Source organism: Triturus cristatus, chromosome 3_1 (assembly GCF_964204655.1).
Source record: "Triturus cristatus chromosome 3_1, aTriCri1.1, whole genome shotgun sequence".
Lineage (NCBI taxonomy): Eukaryota > Metazoa > Chordata > Amphibia > Caudata > Salamandridae > Triturus > Triturus cristatus.
Genome location: NC_140583.1, coordinates 490,837,354 through 490,852,265, shown reverse-complemented (window position 1 = coordinate 490,852,265; position 14,912 = coordinate 490,837,354). Strand labels below are relative to the sequence as shown.

Genomic DNA, 14,912 nt, shown 5'->3' with positions numbered 1-14,912 from the left:
GTAGAACAGACTGTGGCAGTATTGTATTTCTACCATCACAACAAGAAAGTCAAGCTTATTGGATGTGTGCCCTTACCATGTGTGTTGCTTATCTAAAGGAGCAGCTGCTAGAAACAAGTCAGCTTTGTAACAGACTGAAATGTATTTATGTTAATTGTGCTTTGAAGAATGACATCGTCAAGGAAACTGACATCAGTGTGGCAGGGGAGTACTGCTCATCCTTCATGTTGGAGTGTTGAAGGATACTGTCTAGAGATTCCCTGCCCACTGACACACCCAAAGCCAGTAGAGAAACTTACAAGATATAGCCTTGGAGTAGTATGCCCTTCTTATGCTTTGTCCCCTGCCCTTCATCTCCACCCTGTTGTGATTGTACATGATAACATGTTATACATGGCAAGGAGGATTAGCTGTGTCCCTGCCTGGCAGTATGTAAGAGGCAGGCCAGGAAACGTTGCTGTAAATATAGAGAAGCTATTCTCTTGGTTCGGACTGCAGATCATAAGCCAAAGCATTGGAAGTGTTAGGTTGTCAGAGGCTGCAGTGTCCTTCTTAGGCAAAAATCTGGGGTTTGCAGAGTAGAAATGCATTTCATTCATGTTCTTCCTTAGCATATAACTTCCTTTTAATAATATCCCACCAATACTCCAACTGCAGGGGACACAGGATCTGCATTCATTTTGAGGGAATGCTATAAGAGTCACATCCTCTGCTGGTCCTAGATTCATGCTGGGTATTCTACAGCAGCAGCCTTGTAGGAGCCTGGTGCTGCTGATAATGTGCAACCTAAACCAAAGTCCCTGGCTTGTTTGTTCTGTTGCCTATGATGGGGCATAGCAAATAATTGCACATATTGTATAACTCATGTATTACTTGCGTAATACTGGTACAAACTGCTTTGATAGCGAAGGGGAACGAAGCATAGTGTGTCTCCAGTCTCAGCCTGGGAACAAACGAGAAGTGCTCATGTATGTGTATGTCTTTATGGTTTGAATTTATTTATTATAGTTTTATTTATAACATACAATGTTCGCTTGGTGACCTGTAAATGCAGGTTGCATTAATACAACTACGTAATATCCCCCGAACTCCCCCCACCCTACCCAACCCTGACACGTGCACCAGTTCAAAATAAGTAGCATAGGTGTCCCTGTTTCTCATGTCTCGACTCGGTATAGTGTCTTAGGTGGTTGCTACGTTGAGTTCCGAAGAAGGCATAAATATTTAGGGCATGTGAGCTTGTGAAAATCTATTGTCAGGAGGTTTAAGAAGGGTTTTCAGAGCTTGGGAAATGCAAAGCCTTGGTTCATTAGTGTGAGGGTGATTCCCTCCAGCTCCATTTTATACCACAGTCTGTGTAGCCAAGCTTGGTGGGTAGGGATATCCCCGAGCCCCAATGTGCTAGTAAGTTCTGAAGGGCTGCCAATAGCGCCATCTGTCTGCCTCTACAGGCCTTTAATGGGAAGGTGAGTGCGTTGGGGAGACCTAGGAGAATATACACCAGGAATCTGGGGATTTCTGCTTCTAGGTGTGTATCTGTCCTTAAGTACTTGCACCCAGTAGTCCGCTCATTTCGGGCATTCCCATTGTATGTGCAATAGCGTTCCAGGGGATCCACATTGGAGCCAACATTCAGGTGATCTAGATGGTGTAATTCTATGTAGTCCGGAGGGGGTGAGGTACCAGTAAATTATCATCTTGGTTGCTGTTTCAATGCCGGTTATGTTACGGGCCGTGTGTCTAGCTCGATAGTGTATGTCATCCCATTCCTTCTGAGACAGTTTACGGCCAATTTCCAATTCCCACCGCGTCTGGCCAGGGGATTTAGTGGAAGCTCTATCAGGTCTTAGGAGTTTGTATAAATGTGTGATGAGGCACATGTTTGCTGTAGATGAGAGCAACCAACGCTCGTACAGAGTAAGGCAAAGCTGGGCCCGGGCCGTCACCCAATGGCAGATCTTCGTATAGTGCCATCTCTCACTCTCAGAGAGTCCGTGCTCAGAGCGGAGGGAATCAAACGGAGTGGGGCCCTCTGTGTCGAACATGTGTCCCACCGATCTGCATCCAGGTTGATTCCAGCGGTTGAAGGCTGGGTCAGAGAAGGCCGGAGTAAATTTGGGGTTCCCCACCATGGGAGTCAAGGGGGAAGGAAGTGTGGTTCCTTCTGGTCGCTACTTTGTCCCATACCGTTATAACTGGCTTTGCGAGGAGAGGGAGGTATAAGTTGGGGGGGTCGCACGGTTTTAGGGAGGAGGGGAATCCTCCACAGGGGTGGCCAGGCAAGGATCCTTTTCATAAAGAACCAATGTTTTTCCGATTCGGCCCTCGACCATTCCACCAGGACTCGCAGTTGGTTGGCCTGAAAATACCGGGCAAGGTCCGGGACTCCCAAGCCACCCTCCAGGGGGGATCTGTAAGCTATGTCTCTGCGGAGTCGAGGGCGCCTATCTGCCCAAACAAATCTGTTCACGTCATCCTGGAGTGTGCGAAGTGAGCCCGATGGTGGGTCAGTTAGGAGAACTTGGAATAAATACAGAATCTGGGGAAGAATTGACATTTTCACTGCCGCTATCCTCCCAAGTCAGGAGAGGGAGTGTTTCCACCAGCGACTGTACCCGACTTATCAGGGTGCAGTTGTTGCGGCCTGTAGTTTCAGACATCGTGGAGGCGATTTGGAGTCCCAGGTACGGAATATGGGACTTAGCCCAATGAAGAGGGAATGATCGTTGGAGGAGGGTTTGTCTGTGCTGCTGCAGTGTTAAATTAAGGGCTTGTGATTTGTGGATATACATTTTGAACCCTACCACCTTACCGAATGTTGCAAGGTCCTCTAGAAATGCCAGTTCAGAGGCGGATGGGGCTTCTAAGGTTGCCAAAATGTCATCGGCATATAAGCTAATTGTGTGGTGGTCGCCACTGAATTTGATCCCCTTTATGGTGGGTTTGGATCTAACTCTATGCACCATGGGCTCCATATATAAAGCGAAGAATAATGGCGATAAGGGGCTTCCCTGCCTGGTGCCTCTGGTTTATTGTGAATGGGGTGGAAGAGAAGCCGTTTAAGTGTATTGTTGCTTTGGGGCTATCGTAAGTGCAGGAGATCCACTTTCTGAATCTGTTGCCAATATCAAAATGTTCCATGGTAGCTTCAAGATTGGGCCAGTGTAGCCTGTCGAACGCTTTCTCAGGATCTACCGATAGGAGCATCCGTTCTTGGTCATGTCTCTGCGCTTTGTGTATTAGATGGAGGTCCCTGCGTGTGTTGTCGCTGTATTGTTGCTGTGGGATAAAGCCTGCTTGATCCGGGTCGATAAAACCTGGCATTAGGGGATTAAGTTGGGCTGCTAGGATTCCTCTGAAGATTTTAAGGTCGACGTTTAAAAGAGAGGTAAGTCTATAAGAAGAGCATTGGGTTTTGTCCTTCCCTGGTTAGGGAATCACTGCGTTGGAAGGGGGAAGGGCCATTGAATCCCCTAGGGCATTAAAGAGTCGGGTAACGAGAGGTGTTAAAGTTTGGCAGAAGGTTTTGTAGAAGATGGCAGGGAAACGGTCCGGTCCTGGAGATTTGGAGAGCTTTAGGTGGGCTATCCATGAGATAACCTTCTCCGTTTTGATGGGGCTATCCAGGCTGTCTCTATGGTCTGGGTTTAGGGTGGAAGTGTGTGCTTCTCGGAGGTACGACGATATATCCCCGATGAGAGATTCTGAGCCAAGTACAGTGATTGATAGTTTTTTTGAAATATTTCTGCTATGTGGGGATCGTCAGTCTTTACCTGGCCCTCGGGATCGAGCACTTCCTGGTTCCAGTGTTCTTGCCTCTGGAGCCTCAGCCTGTTGGCTAGGAGCGCCCAGCTCTGTCTTCTCCAATATAAAAGCGCTGTTTAGGCGGAGTGCAGCTTACTCCGTCCTATCAGTGTCGAGTCCAGCTAATTGGATTCTGGCAGCTTCTAACTGCCTCCAAACTCTTGCAGCCCCAGTCCATTTGTGGATGCGTTCAAGTTCTGCAACTTGGAGGGAACGGCGCTCTCTTTTGTTCCTACACTTTTTATTTTCGGCCGATGACAGGGTGCTCATTTCCCTTCTAATCACTGCATTCAGTGCGACCCACGTCGTGGAGATTGCCATGTCCAGTCTGTCATTAATGACTAAATAGTTTTCAATGGCTCTATTAATTTGGGCTACATTCTCCAGTCTGTGCAAGAGACTGTCTCGCAATCGGCAAGTTCTGAGGTTGGGACTGTGGTTAAGAAGGTCTCTCATAGCAATAACTGCCCCGTGATCCGATAGAGATTGAGGTTCAATAACATCTTCTTGTACTCTGGAGGATATTTGCGAAAACACTGAAGATAATCTAGTCTAGCGTAGGTTTTATGTGCAAATTAATAATATGTGTAGTCTAGGTTGTGTGTATTGATGGACCTCCAGAGGTCAGCTAGGCCCATGTCTTTTAACCAGTCCAGACCTTCTTTGGACAGGGCACCTCTCTGGCCATGTCTCTGGGCAGACCTGTTTAGTTCGTTGTTCCAGACGTGTTTTTTTATTCTCCCCACACCCCCACCAGGAGCGAGCGTTTTGAAGTCCCAATGATCTCCGTCACAGCCTGTCTCAGGAATGGTTCTTGACCCTCGCTAGGTGAGTATATGGTAGCTATCGTGTGTTCTATGGCCTACTTGTATCGAAAAGGCTAGCATACTCCCTTTTACTTCAGCCTCTTTGGCTAGTACCTTACCCCTAAGGTGTTGAGATATTAGGATGGCCACTCCCGCTTTCTTGTTCGTGAGTGATGAAAAGTATTGGTGGGGGAAGTGTTTGGATCGAAGCCTGTGTTGGTCACGGGGAAGGAGATGCATTTCCTGCAATAGGCAAATATGTGATCCGTAGTTTTCCAAGTACGATAAGATAGCCCTTCTTTTCAGGGAATGATTGAGGCCTTTACCGTTCAACGTGAGGACTCTCAATTTGTCTGCCATTGTGAGGGGGATAAGGTTCTCTGTTGAGGCTATTGAGGTGTGTCCGGGAGGTCTGATTTGTGAGGTGTGTACTGTGTTGTGCTCTAGAAAGAGGGAGTTTCGCACTGTTTATTTTTATTTATTTTTTGTAGAAACAAAAGAATACAAGCCATACAAAAAAATATAATTAATAACTTAAGGTGCATTACAGATTTCATCTTATTCATCAAACTCAGTGCAGAGGTACAGCTATTATCACAACAATCCTTGGGATCAACAATGCAGTCACGTGTTATGGACATTATATCGTAAGTGACAGTTTAATCATCTTCCCGGTCGGCTGACAATGGGGAAGCATCGCTGAAAGGTGTACAGATCATCCCTCTACTCACATTCCATTGACCCCAGATCCTAGTCCGTTTTTGTGGGCAGCCTCTGCCTTCGTATATGACCCTCTCTGCTTGCATGCACAAGTTCATATCTGACTCCCAATCCCTGAACCGTAACTTTGCCACCCCTTCCATGTCCTCGCTATGTTTCGCTTCACAACCATGCATCCCAGGGAGACCCAGATTCTCTCTGTCCTGGACAAATCGGTGGCCTCCCAGATATTAAGAAGACATAGGCTGGGTGAGACCTCCAGAGTTTTATGACAAATTGATGACATCGCTGATGTGACCTTTCCCCAGTATGTCTGGAGGGATGGGCAATCCCACCACTGGTGTAGATAGGTGCCAGGTTGACCGCACCCTCTGGGACAGGTTGAGGAGCTCCAAATACCCATTTTAACAAGCACCGAACTGGTGTATTAGGCTCTGTGTAGCAGTTAAAGTTGGATACATTTAAAACTGGACCGAATCGCCACCTCTCGGGTGGAAGCCAAAGCCTCCTGCCAGTCTTCATCACTAATGTCCCCAAAATCATCCACCCATTTTGCACCTGTCTTCCCCAGAGTGTCTGGTGTGTTATTTAATATTTTACGATATGTTAATGAAATGGCCTTTTCGTGGATATAATCATCTAACAATCTGTCCTCTAGGGGCGAGGAGACCGGGAGGTCTGTATCTTTAGGTATAGCTTTTTGTAGTGCCATGCGTGCTTGAAAGAATCTAAATGTTTCTCCACTATGTAGTTGGTAGTCCCGCTGGAGATCACTGAACAGGATCACCCTTCCTCCCGCCCACAAATCGCCCACCCTCGTGAGGCCAATCAAGTCCCATTTATCGAATCCAGGTTGTAACGATAACATTCCCAACTGACATGAATCAAGCAACAGGGTGACCTGTGAGTTTTTGGCCTTCCACCCCAAGGCGGTGTTTGCAGAGTGCCAGAGAGAAACTGTGGTGGAGGTAGGAGTGTTTTTCGGGACCAGTTTCTTCCCTCCATAAAGTGCCCTGAGATAATTGCCGGGTATCATATTGTGTCTGTCCATTCTATATGTGGGTTCCGTCCCTGGTCGATGCACCCAATGATTGAGAACTATTAGTTGGGAGGCCCAATAATAACTTTTGATTGCTGGCAGGACGATCCCACAGTCATACCAACTTTTCATAAGTTTGGCCAAGGCTATTCGAGGGGTGCCATTATTCCAAAGCAGGGAATGTACCTCCGATTCAATAGCGTTAAAATATTGCGGCGGGACCAAATAGGGTGTGCTTGGTAGGGCATAAAGGAAACGGGGGAGGGCCATCATCTTATAGAGGGCGGCCCCGCCCAGTAAAGTAAGGGGCAGTGTTTTCCAGTGCTGCATGTCAGCTTGGAACTGATGCAGAGGAGGAGCCAGGTTGCGATTGTAGAATTCTGTCGGGTTCACCGTAACGTACATACCCAGGTACACAAAACCGTCTGCAACTATCTTAGCTTTGCAGCCTGAGGGGATGATCGGGCGTTCCCCACTCAGAACACACACCAGGGATTTATCCCAGTTAATGGTATAGCCCAAGTATTTCTGAAAAAGGGCGAAGATATGTAGGACACATAGAAAAGCGAGGCCTGGCCAGATAGAGCAGAATGTCATCGGCATAGAGGAATATCTTGTCCGTCCAGTCCGCCGACCATTTGAGGGGGTCATCCCTGATACATATCGCCAGGGGATCCAGCGCCAGGGCAAAAAGCAAGGGGGACAGGGGGCACCCCTGCCTCATTCCCTTGTGTAAAGCAAACAATGCTGATCGCTCCCCATTTATTGTAATTCGGGCCAATGGTTCCAAGTAGAGAAGACGCACCCAGGATATGAACTTACCCCGAATCCGTATCTCTAGAGTGCGGCCAAGAAGAAGGACCAGTCGATCATATCATATGCCATCTTGGCGTCCAAAGACATAATTACCGAGTCTTCCTGGATTGTGGCCACCCTACCGAGGGCTCCATAAAGGCATCTAAGGTTCAGAGCAGTATTTCTGGTTGGCATAAAGTCGGATTGGTCCGGATGAATCAATTTAAGGAGGAACGGGGAGAGACGACGAGCCAGAATTTTGGCCAGTATTTTGACTTCCGGGTCTAGTAGGGAAATAGGCCAGTAAGAACTGGATTGCTCCGGGGGTTCACCCTTTTTGTGTATGACAACAATAATGGCCAATCTCTGCGTCTCAGGCAGAACACCCTTGTGTACACTTTCTTCGTACATCCATATGAGGAATGGGGCAATCGTGGAAGCATTTGACTTGTAAAAGTTTGGTCAGAAGACCTCTGGGGCCCATAGCTTTTCCGTACTGCAAGGCATCAATTGCCTTGGTCACTTACTTGACAGTCAAGTCGGAATCCAGGTCTTCAATCTCTTGGGCCTCTAAAACGTGTAGTTTCAGGGTAGCTGGTAATTCTATTGAATCGTTATGATTGGAGGTCTGATTGGAGGTATAGACCTGCTCAAAGTGGACCGTAAATGCATTCGCAATCCCGGATTTGTCCTGCCGTTTTATGCCATCCTGGTCTACAACCTCCGCCACCCATCTGTTGGGTATTTCCCGTTTGTCCAACCAGGCTAACAATTTGATACCCTCATCACCAATATCATAAACCCGGTGTTCAGTGGCCCGATGCTGGGCCCTGGCTGCATCTTCAGCGATGTTTCTATATTCAGTCAGTTTGTTTCATGAGTAGTTTGGGTGTATTGTCTGGAGTATCCGACGCAACGAGATCACGTTCCAGTAGGGTAATCTCTTGTTCTATCTCCTCTAACTGCCTCCTCGTCTGCTTCCTGTAACCCGTTATTGCTGCCACCCCACTCCCCAAACAACAGTTTTGTACGCTTCCCATAGTATAACATGTGAATCCATCAAGCCCTCATTCTCGGTGAAATAACTGTTGGTGGCATCCGTGAGTTTATCTCGAACAGCCGGCAGCTTGAGGAATTCAGGGTTAATAACTATTTTGTGGTGTGTGGGGGGTCGTCTCCATAGTATACTACCAGTGGGGAATGATAAGAGATGCCCCTGGGAAGAAAAGAGATTTCTCCAAACCTAGGGAGCTCGATGGCTTTACAAAAGATGTAATCTATTCGGGACATGCTGCCATGGACCCCAGAAAGGAAAAAGTGTATTGTCTGGCTGAGGGGTTGCATACTCTCCAGACCCCTATCTAGCCCAGAGCTTCGAGAAAATCTGTCAACAGTTTCCCAGAAGTCTCCCCCCGTCTAGGCGGGTGCTGGTCCATTTCGCCATTAAGCGCCGCATTACAATCGCCGCCCAACAGTAGGTCACCCTCAGGCAGCTTTAATATATGTGAACCAAAGTCAGTTAGTGTCGTGGAGTGAAGTCTGGGTGGCACATGTAGAGATGTCACATTAAGAGACCTACCCTCCCATTGGCCCGAAACTGTGACAAATCTTCCATGCGGATCATGCGCAACCGTATGAACCTAGAAGGGGAAGGAGTTACGCACTAGAATACCCACCCCTCTAAACGCTCTTGTTTAGCCCGAGTGGGCCACCAGTTTATACCCCCATCTATTAAGTGCACAGTATGTGGATCCTTGTATATGAGTTTCTTGTAACAGCACCACATCCGGTGTCTGTCGTTTCAGATATTGCAGGACTATATCGTATAGAGGGGCAACTCCTCCCTCCCCTCCCCCCAGTTGCCTCAGGGAGGCCAAGTCGAGGGTCGACAGTACCACTCCCATCCATAGATCACATTGTAAAGTCACTGAGAATGGATCTTAGCAAACGATCTCCAGCATTGCTGTCAATCATCAACGCACCAAAACGAGCACCACATGCGAGACTGCACCAGAAAAACAAAATCAAAATACACACAAACCCCTTAGAACATCCCGCATCCTCCCCACCCTGCCTCCCTGCAACGTGGACGTAGAACTGCATACCCCCCAATTTTGCAGAGTGCCTGTGTACTCTGAACCAGTAAACTGTGTGAAGGGGAACGCTACACAGCCGGAACTTCCCTAACTCAAGAGCCCAGACCCCCTTTATTCCTAGCTATACGAGCCAGTTATATAACAAGCTGCAATTTAAAGTACATATCGGTTAAATATCATAAGAACCCTCCATTGATAGTCTTGTTTTTAACCATCGCAAGTAGGAGAAGGCCGTGCGACCTAATCACCACTGACCCGTCTCCACAGATTATACATAGTTAGTGTAGCTAACTTAAGACCAGACTTTCACATATAATAATAACCCAGTCTACACTGAGGCCGGGTATCTCACAGTGCCCCTCATGCATACGATACCAGTTCGCAGTCCATGGAAGGGCGGCTGGCCAGCCATGGGGCGCGGATGGAATAACTGTTTAAACGCCTTCTTCATGTTTGGATCTTTCGTGGCTGCTATCATGTCGTTGCAAACGGCTGGGAGAATTGTGTCCCTGAGCGCCGGAGGTCCTCCAACTTTCCTGCCAGTTCCAGGCTTCCTCTGGGGTCTGAAAAATCCACGACTTCCCCTCCACCAGCACCCTCAGCTTGGCCAGAAAAAGCATTGCATTGCTCTCTTCACTTCCAGAAAGGATTGGCGCATCTTTTGCACTTTCAAAGTGAATGTAACAGTAGAGTTTTCAAGCTTGAGCGGTGGGGCGGTGTGCGCCGTTTGAAGGATAATGTCTCTGTCACGGAAATTAAATATCCGCGCCAGGATAGGACGTGGAGTGGCGCCCAGCTTCGGGGGGCCTCCAGGCACCCTATATAGGAGCACGTTCAACTGAGAAATATTGTGACAGGGTCCGGGACCACAGATGTTTCTGAATCAAATCTTCTACAGAGAGGTCAGTGTCTTGCCCCTGCGACCTCTAGGGAACCCCCAAAATGCACACATTGTTTCTGCATGCTTGCCCCTCGTATTCTTCCAGCTTCGCTTCAAGGTCCGTAGTTTACGCCTGGAGCCATTTTACAGTCCATTCCAGCGATTTTGAGGATTTTTGAACCGTTGCCACAGAGTCTTCGGTCATTTTAACCCTGTCTCCTAAGTTGTGCAGATCGGCACATATGAGAGAGTGACCTCGGATGCCACCGTGTCGATCTTGTGTTCCAGTACTGAGTGGACCCCCGTATGGCTGCCATAACATCCACTAGGGTCGGAGCTCCCTCCTCCACCTGTTCCTTTCCATCTTGTGCTGCAACTTTCTCCTCTGTGGTCTCCATCCTGGAGTGAACAAATTTTGGCAGTTTCAACAGATGGGTCTGTTTGGTCCCCCTCGCGGTGGCCATGTCGGTGGGGTCGCCACCCCAGCGGAGCTCCAGCGGCCCTTGGAGTATTGAGGTTGCAGGCGTGGGGGTCAAGCATGACCAAAAGACCGGAAAATAGCGTCAATGGTGCCGACAGTCGAACACCACCTCCGACGCCGCAAAAATAGGGCCACTACTTGTTGGTAAAGCCTCCAGTCGCAGTTTAAATCGTATCAGCACCCTGGCTCGCTGGTAGCCGAGCTGTTACGCCAGGCCACAGGCACAGAAAAAGGACTTTTTGGAGAAAGACAGTCTCAAGGTTCCCGGGCCCGGGGTGCACTGTTAAAATTAGCTGGATCTGTGCTAGCGGTGATGCCAAATGGGGGCTGTATTTTGATAGTGCTCCTGAATCTGAACACAGGCTCTCCAGCCCCAGTTGGGCCATCCTGGCGCACACCGTCTGTGGGGGAGGGGAGAGGAGTAATGTCCCAAGATCTGGCCTCTGGGGGAGGGAGGGTGTGGAGGGGGGGGAGAATTGTGGCGGGGGCCTTGAAAATCCGGCGCTATGCAGGGTTGATTCATGGGAGGGGAGAGAAGGTCTCTGCACTCCTCCCCCCCCCTCCGTGGAGTGCCGAACCTCGATCAAAGCGTGTGAGGTCTTTCGCTGCCCAGCCCACGAATCGGAGCTCCTCCGGAGGCCCTGGGGAAAACTGGGTCGCAAAGTTTTTCCCAGGGCCACCGCAGGGCTCCAGCGATGTCAGCACGGGCAGGGCTGCGGTTGACAGCGCGGTGAAGGTGCGCAAGGCCAGTCAGGGAAGACGCGCTCCAGGGCCCACAGGTCCTACCTCCCAGCTCGAATCAGCACAGGGTGTCGGTTTGTGCCGGCGCCGCCGGGGCCTCCCCCGCCCTCCAGCCTGTCCTGAGGCATGCAGCGATATCTCCTCGCTGAGTTGACAGAAGCGCTCCGTTTTTGGATCGGCTGGGTGGGCAAATGCGGATATTTTGGCAGATGTGGGGGAAGTTAGAAGGTCGGTGAATGGAGCTCTACTCCTTAGTGGCCATCCTGTGTCCCGGCTGGCCACGCCCCCCTAGTATCACACTGTTGCCTAAATGGTGCCCGGGTCAAACTCAAAAACAAAACAGTAAAGCGCCAAAACTCATGGCAAAAAAAACGCAAATAATCAAACTAAGAAGTATCGATCAAAGTCTATTTCAGAAAGTCAATAGAGTGTTCCTGAGTTAGGGTTTGTGGTTGCGACCCTCCTCCCCGCCCAGGCCACTTCCACCCAGATAATAAGGCAATATAGTAAGGCTAAGGCCGAGAGAAGGAGGGATAGTGAGAAAGGAAGAGAGGAGGCACAGCAGTATAAGAAACCAGAGTCCCCTGGAGATCCGCATTCTGCAAATCAGGGTGATGCCAGTCTCGAGGCCATTCTAGAAAGTGAGTCGATGACTGCCTGTTTTTCCCTGGCAGTTGTCTCAGGATCTGGGCTGTGCAAGTTAATGGGGGGGGAGGATTTACCTTTCTGGAGCGTCGTAGCTGCGAGGTCTTGATATATAGGACCAGTTGAAAGCCTTGATATTGGAAGTGGTGCTTGTCTCTTGCTCGCTGGAAAATGAGTTCTTTCAGGGAAAAGTCTTGCACACATGTGAGATTATACAAAAAACCAACAGAAGGTGCACAGTCCGTTCAGAACAGAATAGCTAACCAATAGTTATTGTGGAGAAAAGCATGAGATCCTACGAGTAGTTGAGACACCCCCTCGCAGGAGGTAAGAGTCCATCAGCCCACCCTTATTGGCGGAGCATCGTCATTTGGAACTCTAAGGAATCACTGTCTGAGCCCGGGGTCACAGATCACCAAGGACTCTACCTGGTGCGCAGGCCAGTGATACCTAGAAAGAGAATAAACTCCTGCCAGGGTGTGTACCCAAGAAATCAAGGGCTCAAGTGATGTGCAGTGCTAGTGAGTGATGTGAATTTAAAAATGAATACTTGATCGAAAAATGTGTTTAATATGGATCAACCAAGTTTCATATCTAAAAGAACCTATAGTCTGATTTAGATTTTTACAGGCTAATTACTGGTTCGTATTAAAGTGTGGTCGACATGTTTCAGCCGGAATGGTCGCTTGACCCGGCTTTCTTCAGGACCAAAAAACAAAATGAAAATGCTACTGCCAAATTAATCACAAAGTGAAAAATCAAAACCCATGCAAACCAAATGTGAGTGTTGGGTACGATAGTGGCAATTGCCACCCTACCAGATAGAAAGGCTCGTGCTTGAGCGTAAGGACAATGTCTTCATTCCTGGAAAAAAGATTCAAACATGAACCATAGACAACGGACATCAGAACAAAACTACTAGTCGCTAATCGGCAGGGCTATTCCAGCATCGCCTTTAATACAAAAGAAACTCTTATTGATGTTTGCAAACACAATGGTATGTGAACTTAAAAAATTTTTTTTTTAAAGAAACTCACCCAGCTTTATGTGGGAGAACTGCCTCTCCTCACCCGGCTGACTGCTCGGAGAAGGAGGCACCGCTCTGTTTAAATGTGGAGAAAGAAGCCAGACAGATTGCGAATTGATACCCATCTGCTCAAAACTCAACACGCATACTTTTAAACATTTCAAAAAGAAACCTACACCATTAAAAAGTCCAAAACCTCGAGACTCCCTAGATGTATCTTATATTGTTTGATGATATCTATTTGCACACCCCTATCAATCATCTGGTGTAGCCAGATAACAAGTAAAACTATGAATAATTATTACCTGTGTGATTAGGGGAGATGTTGTAAATCAGTAAAAGGCTTACTATAGTGACTGAATGTGTCCACAAAAACTCAGTCTGGAGTGAAATTAAATCCTAAAGAAGCTTACAGGGATATTCAACTAGGGCCCAAAAACCTCCAGCCTTACCTGTCCGTCGATACCTCTGACTGACTCACGAGCTGTCTGGGAGGTACCGACAGGAAGGGGAGGACTCTATTTATAGCGCTCGCGATTGACGAGATCGCCTGCAATCAAAATCAGCTGTGAGTATTTGTTTAGAAAACACAGCGCGAGCGTGTGAGCAAAAAGGCGCATGCGCCTAATTGAGACGCATTACGTCGAAGACTCAACGAATGTCTGGTGCCCTAGTACGCATGCGTCAGCAGCGGACACTCTGGGGTAGCGCCGTGTTTTTTAGAAACACGTCTGTTGTTGGAAGAGTTGTAATAGGAATAGATGTACAAAGCCAGTTCCAGGTAGCCACGTGGTGAGCACAAAGGCAAAAAATACACAGCATATAAAACGCCTCAGGTAAACATATCGTGAACCTAACGCGCACGCGCTAATTAGCAGTGTAGTCGACCCACGCATGCGCGAAGCACCACAGCATTGTAATACGGAATAGACGGCTAGACCCATGATATGGGTCACCATACCAAGGTATAGTAATCGTGATTGGGCACTAAAGTTCAAAGTCAGAAAGTCAGGGGAGGATGAAGTAAAAATGCCAACTCCCAATTAAGTAATAATAGATAGCGCAGTCTTGTATTGATGAAAGCAGACTCGCTGTCGGAACTAGATCTAAAATGATCCAAGGACAAAACATCACAAAAAATGACCACACATGAAAGTAGGACAATCGAGAAACAGATAGTCCTAGCAGAATTCTCTGCTATGTCCATAACCCGAGATTGCAAAGACAGATGTCATTTTAGAAAAATATAGCAACCTCATCAGTATAGATAGTGGCCAGAATAGCTCGCTAAAAGAACTACTGAAAGATGTTTCGATTTATCCCCTCTAATGCAGATTTAGTACAAAATTGCCATTTCGGTTGTAACAGCGGGGGTAGAAGTAGTGGTAAAAAACATTGGTCGGCCCAGTGCCCAGATTCTGTGCTGGTCAGTTGTGTTCTCATTATGAGACGACCTATCGGGATCCAGAGATTATCTGAGGACAACAATAGGTCCAGTATAAAAGCGGATGAACATCGAGCCTAGTATATCAGCACAAAGGTGGGTGCTGTAATAATAACACCCAAGTTTACGTGTAAGGTGTACATTGGGAAAAATGCGACAACTAAACCCAGGGGTTCCCACTAGGGATTGAATATCTAATCACTCAAATTGAGAAATACATCTCATGATGATCAGAAGCAAAAGGAATAGGTCAAGTTTCAGGGTTCATTCAGATTCGACCGATCTTCAGGGAAGCAGTTTCGCTGACCTAGATCTAAACAGAAGCCCACGGTATGTTGTCATTCAGTCCTTTGGTGTCAGTCTTCAACTTGAAAATCCATTTTTGTTCTTTGGAAAATAAGAACTGGGAGACGTCCGTTATGTGCTGGGGAATA

General features: G+C 47.9%; 1 protein-coding gene across 17 annotated transcripts in view; it reads left to right on the top strand.

Annotated features, from left to right (window-relative positions):
• PPIP5K1 (diphosphoinositol pentakisphosphate kinase 1) overlaps positions 1-14,912 on the top strand; it is a 1,768,598-nt gene that overhangs the window by 465,090 nt on the left and 1,288,596 nt on the right. The window lies entirely within an intron of this gene.